At 38.9% G+C, this 14,776-nt stretch overlaps 1 long non-coding RNA gene across 1 annotated transcript; it reads left to right on the forward strand.

Moving 5' to 3' along the window:
• Nucleotides 1–203: 203 nt before the first annotated feature.
• On the forward strand, nt 204–13,244 carry LOC127383291 (uncharacterized). Its single transcript, XR_007889152.1, has 3 exons — nt 204–554; nt 10,586–10,697; nt 12,537–13,244. It is a non-coding gene; the product is annotated as an uncharacterized LOC127383291 (long non-coding RNA).
• Nucleotides 13,245–14,776: the final 1,532 nt, after the last annotated feature.

Genomic DNA, 14,776 nt, shown 5'->3' on the forward strand with positions numbered 1-14,776 from the left:
TCCCTCTCTTGCAACACCATTGCCAGTTATTCCATTCTCTGCGTCTTTAATGAGTAGTCTTCATTCAGTTATTACGCAATCACATAATCATTCACCTTCAACATGTACATTAACAGACACTAATGCAATGTGAGTTTAAAGACAAAGTCCAACCAAACAAGGAGTGAATCAATACACTGAAAGTCAAAAAGCAGCCACAAGATGTGCTTTGAAAACATGAAGCTGCTCAGTCTGAGGGAAGAATTTCAGTTCTTTGCAATTAACTCTACTCTGGTAATAATTCTGCAAGGAGGTATACACATCTGTTTGCTTTTCCATGGGATGTACACTGTGGCAGGATGAAAATCAGAAGCAGAGTTAGTTTCCCTTCCAGGAACTCCCACATCTAATATAAGATCATAATCTTGGCACCTAGGCTGTTTGAAGGTGGCACAAAAACTAACAGAGAGGAAAAAAAAAACCAAAGCACAACAAACAACCCAGTGTAGAAATTAAACTTCCCTTGACACACTTCAAAATCGGCTTGTGTTCTTTTCTGTGCTTGTTCACTGTAGGTAAGTGACCGATTTTCAGTTTCGAACTATCATTCCTGAGAGCATTTTCCAAACCACACCAGCTTTATGGGCCAGCTTGTGTTCTTGGAGAGTTACAGGAGTTCTTCTGATGACTTGAATGGGAACAGAAGCAGTGTTAATAAAGTAGTTCTATAAAAGAAAAAAGGGGTAAAAAAAGAGGTAAACTACTTTACCAGTGCCTTGAGGTTAAGGTTAGAAGATTGCTATAGTTGTTACAGTAAAACGATTAATTCTACAGCTTTTTCTTGAAAAAGCAACTGCAGCATTAGCTTATTTTGCATATCCTGACCTCTGCCTGTGTACATACTCTTGCTGCATATTCTGATTTTGGCAGGAAGCAAATATTGGAGTCTTTTTTGCTTTGCATTTGCTGCAAACAACTTTTTTGGACTCGGCGTGACAGATCAGCTGTTTCTCTCCTGCTGCTCTACAGAAGTTTTTATATCAGCCTTAAAAATCACATTTCTTCGGCAAATTTCTCCAGGATAAAGTCAGCCATGAAACAGAAGACAAAAAAAATGCCTTTAGGCTTACGAATTTGTCTTTCTCTCCAGCAGCAAAAGGCTCTTATTTTGAGAAGTGTCTGTGTTCATTGTTTCCCTGAAATCTGAACTTTTCCCACTTGGAGACAGTTAACTCCCTGAGACTCTCACAGAGATGGTATTAGATGTTGATCTCTTCGCAGGAGAGCGAGGAGCAGCAGACAGCCAGGCCACATTGATCCGGGCTGCGGGATGTCTTTAGTGAAAAATCTATAGAGCTCAGCTTAGGGTGTCAGCTGTCAGTCTGCAGAGCATCTGTCAGAGGAGTATTTGCTTCAGTGCTGCTGAATGTGAGTAATGCTTTCACAATATGGCAGTCTGATGCTATAGATTACAGTTGTAATGGAGCACATCCTGAACAGCTGAGCCTGCTCTCCCTCGCTCGTTCAACAGCAAGAGTTGCCTTGCTATAAGAGCTTGGGGGATTATGTACTCCAAACAGCTGTCTATAGCACCATGGATTTATTTGGGCTAAATGAGAACTTGCTTTCTTTAGCTAAATCAAACTTTATCAGACAGTTTTACTGTTGGCAGTTAAAATAAAATGTGTTTGCTGAACAGTAAACACCTTGTTACTGTTAGGAAGGATTATATAAACAAAAGGCATACACAATGAAGTCTTATGCCAACTGACTTACTGTCAAAATAATATACTGCTGTTAGCAGAATTGTGCTCACTTGAAGGAAATTATAGGCCTAAAAACACATCTTGAATGACAAAGAAACCATTTTCCCACAAATAATCTTTTAAAAAGTTTAATACACTGTGTCTTGTAGAAGTGGTTTCAGAGACCAAGGATGCTGTATCCTCATAAAATAAGGTTAGGAAAAACCGGGTGCACTGCCTGACATCTTCAAAGACTTGTGTATTTGCATAATGCACTGGATCAAGCAGATGTAGTGTATTTCCTCCTACAAGATATGTGAAAGTTGGTTTTGTCCAACAAAACTACAAGTCCTCTCTTTCAAAACAGGTTACACTGTTCTCCTTTCACTTATTATATTATATAACCTACACAACTATAGAACACTCATGAGCAACCAAATGCAGGCTACAAGTATATTACACTATTTATGCATCACAGATCAGCTTCCTTTCACTCCTCAAGAAACTGAAAGTAAGGCAGACATGGTTTTATAATCACAACAAGGAAAAAAGGCAGGTCCAAGGGTAGTGGAATTACTGAAGATAATAACATTAACTCCAAATGAATATTGGATTATTCTTTAGAGAATTTGAAAATGAGTTTACTTTCTTTGTGTTAAAAACTGAAGTCCCATTTCAGGAAAGCACACAGGGCTAATGCTATTTGCACTTTCTCACTCTGTTCTGTATTTCACTGTGGAAACTGATTTGCATTTCTTTCTGTGAATGTACAAGACATTTATTTTAACTGACTCCCTAACAGTGAAAATACCAGAATCCATCTGAAATGACCAGAAAATGTCTTCTGCTTACAGAACTCACTCTGTGACCATAACGTAGACTGGACAGATGTCCAGTGCCTTGAAGGTCAAGAGCTGTAAGCTGAATTCCAACTAAAGATTTCTGTTACTAAGAACTTTTCAAGGGTAACTTGAGGAAAGATTCATAAGTCTGAACATTCCCTGGGGGAAACTCTGTAATCTATACAAATACGTGTTGTGGAAACTCAGTTAAGCACTTATTATCGTAATTAGGTTTATTAATTACTATTTGCGTGTATCATACTTTGGCAAACTTATTTTTCTAGGAAGAGAACATGCTAGAAGCTTGAAGAGGGGAATTTTAATGTTGCCTTATGCTCCAGATGAAGATGAAACTCCACACATTTCCCAACAGAATGCCTTGCTTCCTTAATGTTATGCCTGTACTTAGATATGCTGCTTTTCTTTTCCACATTCTTACTGAAAAGCTTATATAATCTTGTTCTGTGGGCAAATACACTTTTTTTTTTTCCCCCCACTTTTTTCAGTTCTTCAGGGAACCTTGAGGACCCATAATAATCCCTCTGCACTATTTGTCACTGATGTGTAATTTGTAGTGCAGTAAAATATAGACAGGTTCTTAAATCCACCTTCTTACATTTTACAAAAAGTCACAAATTAAAAGATATCTCTTTTATTTAATGTTTCAGTAACATTTAGAAAAATATACCTGGTTAATAAACGTTGCTGCAGTAAGTTTCAGGACTAGGTCTAGAACTATCATTTTGTTGCATTAACTGAAACAGGGCATTGACCTGTCTTTCCATAGGAAATCAAGGATAAGGTGGCTCCATGAGGGTTTACTATTGGTCTTCTTTAAGTGGGTATACAATTTATGCTGGTATGTAAGTGCTCTCTACCTTTGCTAATTAATTAGGGTCAAACGCACTACAGGTTCATACTCTTGACCTTTGACCTAAAGCTGAAGGATCATGAAATATTAGAATCTATTTTACTTATTTTCTGAATTAAGGTTTTTTAAAATGCTACTACAGACAAGGTATTTTGCAGAGAACATGATACCTTAGAGTTTTGTTGTTCTTCAAACCAGGCATAAAATGACTTACTGTCCAAAGAAACAGTCTGTCATTTATGAAGCTGGATGCAAATTTGGTTGCACACTATTCCTCTTGCATGTGTCAGGTTGCTTTCTGTGGCATGTGATATGGCACAGACAGAACTGTGACAAAGGAAGATGCATAATTAAAGGCAAATATCCCGTGCATGAATAAGCTCCAGATAACACTTCCTGAGCAAGTTGCTTTGTAAGCAGCAGGCCAAGTGAGGCACAGTTGCCTTCAGATTTATTTTATTCTGTCCATTAAATGTCATGCACCATAAAAACTCTTGACACTTAGTAAAGAAGACACATGTCATTACTATTAGGAGCTACTTGTACCTCAACTCTCTGGTTAGTTCATGCATGCTTTTTGGCCAGATGTCTACTGCTGTACAGAGGGCTTCATTGCAAAACTCAGCTTGCCCCCCTTTTTGGGCTATTGCACTGACCTCGCTACTGATTATCACTGTGTTTCTATGAACTTAGTTATCTCTGACCTGTCATCCTTTGTCCAATGTGGTTGACATTTGGGAAAGATTTCAAAAGTTAGAAGGAGATAAAGTGTGTGATTGCATGGACTTTTTTCCTTAGGGAAAAGTAATACACAAATTATGTATCTGTCTTTGCAGTGATTTATCTGGTAACATATGTATCAAAGCTGTAGGTAATTTGAGATTTTGCAGTACATATAAATGCTGTGTTCTGAGAGTAGTGAAGTGAATTTGAGTTAAAAAGCTGAAACACAAAGGAGCTTGAAAAATTCTTACCTTGGATCTGCTGCCAGAAAACATAAAGTATGTCACCTCTAAAAATAAGAGCACTGTCTTCCAGATGATGTGAGTTTGGCTTTTAAACTGGGATCAAACACTTTTTTTGGTAAAAAACAAATGCACACCTATACTCTGCCTACTGTCTCTCTTTACTTTCTGTGGGAATTAGGCACACAGCCCAAAAAAACCCTAGCTAAACTCACTGTTGCCTCCAGGTAGCTGCTTTTCTGGACATTTCTAGCATGCATTCACCTTACTTTTAACTGTTAGTTGATTTTAAATTCCCTACAGGGCAGTTACTAGAGTCTCAGCCATCTTTCACTGCCACACCAGTGTCTTAGTGGTCCTTCCTCTTGGTCACTGTTAAAACAATGTCCAGTAGTTTAATTTTTAATTGAGGAAGAGAGTCAGTGGTTTGCAGCTGGTTTCTACTTTTGGCAAGGAAAGAAATGCACATTTTTAGTTCTGTTTGCTGTACTAGGTGTTTCACAGAATCTTAGGGGTTGGAAGGCACCTGGAAAGATCATCTAGTCCAACCCCCCTGCCGGAGCAGGATCACCCAGAGCACATCACACAGGAACGTGTCCAGGCGGGTTTTGAATGTCTTCAGTGAAGGAGACTCCACAACCTCTCTGGGCAGCCTGTTCCAGTGCTCTGACACTCTCACAGTAAAGAAGTTTTTTCTGATGTTTACGTGGAACCTCCTGTGTTCCAGTTTGGCTCCTATATTTCAGTTTGGCTAAAATGGATCTGATTCATATACCTGCTGCTATAGTGCTGTCCCTGAGTAATAGCACTGGGTTCCTCTTGCAAAGTGGCCTTTCTCTGTTTCAAAGGCCTCATAGAAAGGGTACTTACTGCTTCATCAGGTGATCTTAGCCCTCTGTCACTCCACCTGCAAAAAACCCTCCACCTTGACTTGGTTGAAAGCAACATTTCACCTTTCTTTAGAAGATCATGAAATCCATGATTACTGCTCATCATTTGGCTCCCTGAAACCAGTGCATCTTCTCTTTTCAGTAAGGACAATAATCAGGGGCAGGAAAAATTCAATTAGGTTCAGTTAGTTGACTCGAGGTATTTGCTTTCAAGGGGAGTCTTTCGAAAGAAGGTGCTGGATTGCACATTGAAGATACCTCAGGGAAAGGACACAACTGTTCATCAGCAGCCAGAACGTTTAAGGGTATTTCAGGAAGACACGCGATATGAAGTAAATTTTCTTTCTGACACGCAGACAAATTAAGTCATATGAAAGACAGGTTATATGCTTTGAATTGTTAAAAGCTCCATAGTGCTTTAAATAACTGCCAGCCAGAATATGGGTTTGCATGTTTTGGTAACACATGAGTTCTGACCCTCCTCCAACTGAAATCAATGGGAATTTAGCCAATTACATCAAAGGAAATGACACTGGGACATGCATGTTTGATACAGATGACTGATTATTGAAAAGTATGTATTTGTATGCGTGAGAAACAAGATAAAATAAAATGCAGGAATACAGTCACCATCAGATTTAAAGCATTTGGATTCAGATATTTTTTTCAATGCTGCTGCAATGAGTCTTGTTCCAGAGCAGATTTAAAACTACACAAATAGCTGCCTTTCTCCATTTCCCATTTTTAAAGATGGCAAAAGTTTCAGGAAAATCAGATTGATCTGTGAGATTACTGGCACTGTGGAAACCAAGAGCATATCGGTATGATTAGGCCATTTCTCATGATTACTGAAACATCAGACTTTTCCCTTGATTTGGCCTCAAATGTAAACTTTGATTCTAAGCCTAAAATATATCCTACTCTAATGTAGTTATCTCTAAGCAGAACCACAAGCAGCATACTGAAATATATGCTCTGGGATCTGCAGCGAGCCCTCTAAGTCACACTATCAGCACAGAGAGGCTTTAAAATTTACTTAAGTGGGCCCTGGGAAAGCTGGGCTGCCCCTTGTCTCTCTGTACCTATAACACTAAGGGAAGCAAACTGGGGAAAAGGGACAGTGAGCACAGGGAGGCGTAATTCCTACTGGGTTTACATCCTCTTTGTGCAGTATCTAGATGTATCTAAGAGCAAGAGCTGAGTTAGGATACAGGGGGATTCCTCAAGGAATGAGGAAAGTCTTCACCAAAAAGATGTATGGCTATGTGCAAGAGATGAGACTGCTCTTTGTTTCTCCCTCTCTGCCTTCCTGCAGAATCCCTAATCACAAAATGTGCCATTTTTTTCCCCAAAATAATTTCTAGGGTAATACTGCTGATTTATGTGGATTACTTTGTGCAACTGTTGGCAGTGTCAACGGCAAAAGACTTTTCAGTGTATGTTTCTATTTGCAATATTCATAAAACCTGGATTATATGCAAATACAAAAATGAACAAATAGATCTGGAGGTGTTTGATTTACTTTCCCAGTGTTGACTTTCTGCTAATATACTGTTTCTCACTACCTGTACCCTTTAAACTGTCACAGACATCCCCCAGCCCACCTCCATTAAAAGAAGAAAGAACATACACTACACTCAAAATCCTTAAAATAAATAGAAAATAACTCTTCCCTCTTCCCCAAAGCATTCACATTTGTTCCTTCAAAATTAGGACTCAGCAAATAGTTGGAATACATCTGTACTCAGAGGAATCCACATCAGATCATAAATTTGTTCATGTTAAACACAAACATATGAATGGTCTCTTATATCCAGGGACTATGGAAGGGTTTAGAATTTGCACACTTTACTCTGTGTAATGCCAGGGCAATGTTTCACTCATCTATGTAAATAGAAAGCAGGCTTGTTGCGTTAAGGCATAACTATCCTAATGTTCTGTATAAACATCACAGGATTCAATTTTGAGAAGAAATCACATAATTTGTCATATATTTTATTGTGATTGACTTCAGTGATGAGCATATACAAACATACAATTTTTCACTCAGTGTATCTGCGTGTCTCTTGGTGTGCAATTACTGCTAGAATAACAGGGAAAAAATTAACCTCAGACATGCAAATAAGCTTAATTGACTAAAACAGGACAAATTACCCCATCAACAGAACAGTTCCTGCTTTGGCTATGCTGCACACACCACAAGAACACCAGGAGAGGGCTGGTGTGGCTGTCCCTCATTCCTTCCCTCTTTTTCTGGGGCTCGTGGCAGAGCTGTACTGGGATGACAGGTACCCCCACATGGTGAAGCACTGTAGCACACTGTAAGAGACCTCAATTGCACTATGTTAACACACCTCTGTGTAATTTAGAGACACATGAAATTACCTGAGCCTTACTGTCCCGCCTAAGAGCCTTAATCTGGCTACTCAAAAAAAAAAAAAAGATTAAAAAAATAGAAGCTCAGTTAGAAAACACCCTGCAATCTCCCCCCTTTAAGTTTATAATGCTTGTTATTACAAAGAAGAGGGTAAATGTGAAAACAGTTGACACACAAGGCCCCAGAATAGAGTCTCTGCTAAGATCATTAGCCACGTGTTTGTACATTTTCAGTGTTGGCAGTTGCAAAAAGACCTCAGGCTTTTGGCTTGTGTAGGGTGGCAATGCTGGTGACATGGGAGATGTCCTTGGAAGACCTCTCTCATGCCATCTGGGGCTGCTGCAGGAGGTCAAGAAATAATTTGTGAAGCCTGTTTTTATTGAGACTATTTATGTTATACCGTTAAAAAAAAAAAAGGGAATGGTTCAATATGGCCATAGTGTTAAAGAAACATGTCTAAAAAACAGCCACTTACTGATGAGGGAAAGAAATCTAAAGGGGAAAAAAAAAATCTACTTTCAGAAGTATTTTTCATGGTATGTCATTTAAAACTTTCCCACCCCTGAAGCTTCATTCTTCCTCTATTCCTTGAAAAAAAAAGGAAAGAAATATGGAGTCTAAAGAAACCTAATTGTATGTGTATGCCAGATGCAAGTTTTGTTAAGCCATCTATTCTTGTGAGTTTTCTCCTTTGGGTCTATTATTTATCATTTTTTACAAAGCAGATAAAGAGGATTTCCTGCTTCAAAAAATGTACAGCTTAGGGCCCAATACTAAAAAAAACCCCTTACATATAAGAAGACTCCCATTGAAGTCAATAGAATTCCTTGTATGAGAAAGCATTTGCAAGATCAACCACTAGGATAAGAAAGCAGTGTACAATAGCTGACTGTAATGCTGAGGAAAGCAATAAAATGAAAAGACAAGGAATGGGAATTTATGTTCAGATCAAATATGGAAGATAATGAGAATATCTAGCACCACCACCTTAAAAGAATAGATCGTCTGTAATTCAGCAAAGCAACCACATATGGGGAAGAAGTAGCTACCGATTTTATAAGCCATGCTAAAATGCTGTAAGAGAAATTACTACAAGAGAAAATAAAACCTAATCAAGTGGGGGGTTTGTGTTCTGCGTCATACAACTACAAAATCTCCAATATAGGTTTTTCTTTGTTTCACATGAAAATAATTTTCTGAATCTGAAAATGGTTTTCAGTAAGTCAAAAGGCGAGTGATGTAGGTCACTCTCAGAGTCAATGCCTCTTCTAGCATCAGAGAGCAGTGCAGACAATTTCAGGATTGGGTTGCCCTCTCTTTAAGACTCAACCGTCAGTCAGTTGTAGAGATAGGACACAAATGTTGGGTTTGATCAGGAAGCAGTCAGGTATGGCCTATTTCCTTTTCCCCATTAGAGATATTAATCCCACCTTCATAATTCTTATTTTTTCTTCATTTTTTCTTAGAGATGTATGGTGTTTGTTCAAGATAGCTTCAGGATTTTCGTAGGTGACCTGGATTTATTTGGCTAGGCTAGATAGTGTTTTAGCTGTCTGGGCTTGAGTTGTTACATCATGAAAGAAAGTGACTCAAATGAAAACCTTGAAGAACAGTTGCTCACAAAACATTTCTAGGTTTTCAAAAGGCTGAAGTTCTTTCCTGTCATCACTGCCCTTAAGGCAGAAGGAACCTGTTGTGGTAGTTCTATGGTGGGCTGAGCACACAGAGCTGGTAGCCCTCATAAGGAGAAACAGCTTATGTGTAGATGGGAAAAGATCAAGCTTTCAGGTATATAAGCCCTTCAAGTGAGCAGCATAAATGAAGCTTGGAGTAATTATTCCTAAGTTGTATTTACCTGACTTTTTTTTCTTTCTTTTTAAACTCCAAGAAGGGATTTTGCACTCAAAATTGTGCTCATTTGTTCAACAGTATCAAGAAATCTGACAATATCTTCTAGCCACCTTGATCTATCTTAAAAGGACAATCACCATCCTCAAGCATGCCTTGGGCTAAAGCTGGTCATAATAATTGCTGTAAATTGTTTATTCAATGAGTATTTTTTCTTGTCTCTTGAACAGTTTCTTTATAATACTTTTGACATTTGTAATTCACAAGTTTGTGAGGTTTGCAAACATATTTGATCTGGGAACTGAACATAGTTTGTATTTGCTACTCTGAATTCGCTTATCCAAGGTTTGTGATTGATCATAACTTGTTTGATATGCTTGTTTGGCTGGATGATTTATGCATTTATAAAGTATCTCTGCTTCCCTGCTTCCTGTGCATTCAGTTCAATTTATTTGTTAAGCCAACGTCTGCTACTGGCCCAAGATACACATTCTACGACCTTTACAGAAAAGAATTTTCTTTGTGAGCATACTGAAGATGAAACACAGAATTCTCCTGAAGCTTAGGGACATTTTAAGTCCTTTATTTATTATTTTTTCCCCCACAGTATTTAGACAAATTCAAATATCTCAGTTCAAACAGTATTGAACATATGTACTTTTCTTTCTTTTGTCTCTGTCACTCTAACACAGAACTATTATACTCTAAAAATAATACTAGGTGTTAGAAATATTAATTTGTTAAAATGCTCATAAATTGGCACATTCTAACTGCTGAAGTAAAGGACACTGAAGACTTTTGATCAAGACTTTATTCTGAGAAGCAAATGCCTACGTTAATCTCTGAACTATTAGAAATCACTTTATTTATTCATTATTTTTTTTTCATATCAAGTTACATATGACTTTCCTGTGCGAGGTATGCAATATTTTTATCACCCTTCCTCTATCTAACCTCAAGCTTTTAAGTTATGAGGACTGTGACGTTCTTGCAAAGAATATGATGAATAGGAAAAAAAGTCCCCCAAAACCTCTGCATGACTGAATGCATTCAACTTGTTAATTTCAGGTCTGTAGAGTCTGCCTAAGGAACTGAATGTATGTGGTTTAATCGCAAAGTGCCAGATGAAAAAAATGTCTGTATTCAACTGTTACAAGCCTTTTGTGGAGTGCAGCAGAGAGTGAGTACTGTGTTACTGTCATTCTCAGATTTGTTTTGGAATAGTTTGCTCCAAAGACGTGTATAAAAAAATGTGTTTCTTTTTATATGTATATGTACATAAATATACATATCATCTCACACAGATGCTCACACTATGGAAAGAAAGTGCAGGCAATCAAATAATCACAAGAGTTAGATTTGTTCCTATGCTTTACTAGAAATCAGAGTAAATGTTTTGCCTGTGTTCTCCATTTCCATCCTGCGCAGTTCTGTTAGGCAAAGTACATCTGTTGTCAGCACTATCAAAAAATAAAATATATGGTTTCAACTTAAAATGTGATGGGATATTGCCTGGAACTTTTTCTCATATAGACAGTGTTATCTGAGTCCTTCCTTGGCAAGAAGTTCAATTTGAAGACAGTTCTCAGATGGTTTTGGCAGCTTAGTTTGCAGTGCCTCTGGAAGCAGGGCTCCCCTGTCCTCATAAGGAATTCCCCCTCCCTAGTCCTTCAAATTTTTCCACTGATTGGGAAACTCACACTCGACCGTGAAATCTCTTTCAATTACTATAAGCAGTTCAGGAAATCAATTAACGAGTTACCTGTTTACTCTAGGCATTAGCTACAATCTGTGTGCCGAGGACCTGCGTGCACCATGTCACCTGCGCAGCCTTTGCTGGTGGCTGGGGTGTGGGATGCTGCCAGCCAAGCCCACAGGGAGCATTTGGAATCACCCAGCCCTTGTGCTCCTTAGCTGTGCTGGGGGAAGCCACTGCTGCAGGCTCTGGCACTACAGCCTATGGGGATAGATAAAGCCTTTCACAGCTTACAAAGGGCACGTAAAAATAGGCCACACACAAGAACTGTATCACAAATTTCAGCAGCTTTTATTTTTTTTTAATTATTATTTCTTTTTTAGTATATATATTTGAGAGACCAGCACTCATAAAGCAGTGTTGAGAGGGCATTATACCAAGGAAGCAAGCAGTAAATCTGTAGGTTTTCCTCTAACAGCTGGTTTGGGAGGGGCCAGCCATTAGGGCAGAGAAGGAGGAATTTGGGATGGGGGGAGTGAAAGGGAGATTGTAATAATATTCATAATTAAAATGCTGCATTCTAGCTGCTGGGGAAAACAGTGCTGCAGATTTCTGGAAGAAATTCGATTCCAAGAAGTGCAAGAGGCCACGAATGAAAATTCTTTCATAAGCAGGAAGTGAGAGAGGGAACTATAAGGAAATATTCTGTTTATTTTGGCCATCATTCTTAAAAAGCTAGGGTAAAAGCAAAGAGAATGAAAGAAAGAATATTGATGAATGGTGTGTGAAAAGTACCTAGAATGTCTGGAAACTGCAAAGCCTGATTATGAACACGAGTAATTTTATTCATGTGTTGTCCCGGAACTAATCAATATTTTGCACTTTATTAGGAATGGAAACTTGTGTTGTCTCTTTCAAACATACGGTAGTTAGCTGATTAATTGAGTGGTTTGTTCAGTAGTATGACCAGCTGTTATAAATGTTTTAGTAATTTTTTTGGCATTAGAAGTAAATAGGCCTTTTTTTGTCTTTTTGGCTGGACTGAATAGGAAAACACATAGCAAATAAGCCTAGATCTAGTTTCATATCCTGAATTTTGTTTTGAATGCATTAAGAACACTAAATGTGTTGCTGTGTTTCTAAGTGATTTCTCACAAGATTCAAAAAATAGCTAGTTATTTCGCTGTGTTTAAAAATTCTTCTGATGTTGTATTTTGCTTTACTGGTTACCCTCCCACCAGTTGTAGCCACAGTTTAAGAGACATTTCTCGTAGACTATCCAGATGTGTTTTTTGAAGAATGTGACATTTATTTTTGGAGTAGGTCTCTATTCCTTCTGGATTAACGTCAAGGAAGTAACTGGAAAACACTAGAGTTGCTGACTGATGAAGAACCCAAGCCCTCCAAGTAACATCCCCTCTAACACTGCTGAACTCTGAGCTGTGCACCATGCAAAAACAAAAACTCAGGGCATTATAAAGTGCTTATTGCAGGTTAAGGTTGAGGAGAAGAATGGAGGCGTAGTAAAAAGCAGGAAAGGTGGTGTGGCAAGGGACATGGTTCTGCAATCACTGCAAGAGTACTGAATCTTCTAAGAGGTTTGAGAATGGCATATGGACATGAGAAATGTGTTTGACAAAATGCAACCTCAGCTGTGGGATGGCATAATTTGAGCACCAGACGCTGCCTTTCCTTCAGATTTGGAAAGCTGAAATCTGTTCAGATTTGGAAAGCTGAAATCCATCCACATTTGTGCTCGATTCCTTGCTGAACCTGAAGATGTTGCTGGGCCGAAGAATGTAATTGCGTAGCTTCCATTGTCAGCTGTCACACTGCATAAGTCTTGGGACCGATCTGAAGTTTTGTTTGACATCATGACTTTTATAAGAATCAAAACCCCCAAATCCCTCAGATGAAATCCATATGGCTTTGTTCACAGGCTGAAATAAAATCATGCTCACAGCCTTTACTGCAACTGAGGGATATTTGGTGGGAGTGGGTTTTTTGCTTAATAAAAGCATAACCTTCAAATGCTGGAAACATGGATATTATTAAGTACCTGCTCTGTGAGAATAACTCAAATGCTGTTTTATTCCCTGCCCCTTTCTTTAGTTCATATGCACAAGAGACAGACCTGAGGTTGACATGAAGAATAATCTCTGCAGCCTGGCATGGACCCAGCTTCACTTGAACTCTGTTTTAGACATTATTGGGTTTTTGTCTGCATTTTGGCTCCTTGCAGTTCAGTGCTGAACATTTGGCATAATGTGTGGTAAGGGTTATTATGATACACAGAGGTGAGGTAATTCACATCATTTCTGCAGTGTAGGCAACTTTGCTTGGCTGCTACAGTGGTTAAAGCAGGAAGCTTCCCGGTGTGCCGAGATGCTGATTACTAAGGGTCAGGTCTGTGCTCACCATGACATCATAAAACACAGCCAGTGGCTGATTTATTTAAGAACTGTCATGTCACTCGTTTTGTCAGGAAAAAGAAAGAGGACAGAAAAGGTGAGCAGGAGCAGTAGGATTTTATAGGGGAACTCACAGTGGAATTTATGTTGAAGAAGAAAATATTGTCTGGTTCTGGTAAGAAATGTTTTAGTTACTCTTGGGCCTGAGGTACCGTGTGGCACTCTTCCTCCTTTTGCCAAGACATTTCCAAAATAAAGAAAATGTTACTAGCAAGTTTGACATGAGAGGAAAGACCGTGAAAAGGCTCTGGACAAAGATTTAGGCTGACTTAGCCTTTGCTCTGGGCAAATCCAACACCATTTGCTTGGCGTGTAGGAAAAAGTGCAATATTTGCATATGCATAAGAAGTGTTGCAGTCCTTTCTGAGGTAGCACAGAATTGAACAAGAAAACCTCACTAGGCTACACCACCTCACCCAATACAGCCATGGGCAAGTGACACTTCCACTGTCCCACTGCTGAGCTTCTGCACCTCCTCCTCCCATATCAATATATTTCTTTCTCTCTCCTTGCAGAAATTATGTTTGAATCCTGAAGGTCAACTCACCCGACACAAAACCCCTACATTGTCAAGGAAAGTAATTTGACCCATGCACTGTCAAAGCAATGGAAATTCCCGTTTGAATGAGACTGTAGCATATGTAAGGGACTGTAACTGCAAAATGCAAATCTCCATACCAATAGGGTACATCTCAGTTTTTCCATGCAGCCAGTTATAAAAACATCTACTTGGTATAGCTAACATCACACTTTAAGACCATTTTCCTGATTTGATGCACTAGATTTCAGTTTCTACTCGTTAGCGTATCACATGGAAAATGTATCACTGGCTGTTATGCCAAAGAGTATTCAGCTTTTGGTTTGATACCCTATCGACTAAGCAATTTTTGTAGTTCTAGTACTTCCTTTATTTGGCTGTCTCAAACACTTTTCAAATGTGAAGGAAGACTTGCAGCAGGCAGGTGGTAGTGTTATGAAGAGTAAATTAGATACAGGCAGCTTCACTGATTTCCCTGAAGACCTCCCAGTATGGGGCTGTAAATGCAGAAAAGGGTACTCCAGATTCTCTGCTGGGGTCAGGAGACTACACAG

Source organism: Apus apus, chromosome 3 (assembly GCF_020740795.1).
Source record: "Apus apus isolate bApuApu2 chromosome 3, bApuApu2.pri.cur, whole genome shotgun sequence".
NCBI classification, from domain to species: domain Eukaryota; kingdom Metazoa; phylum Chordata; class Aves; order Apodiformes; family Apodidae; genus Apus; species Apus apus.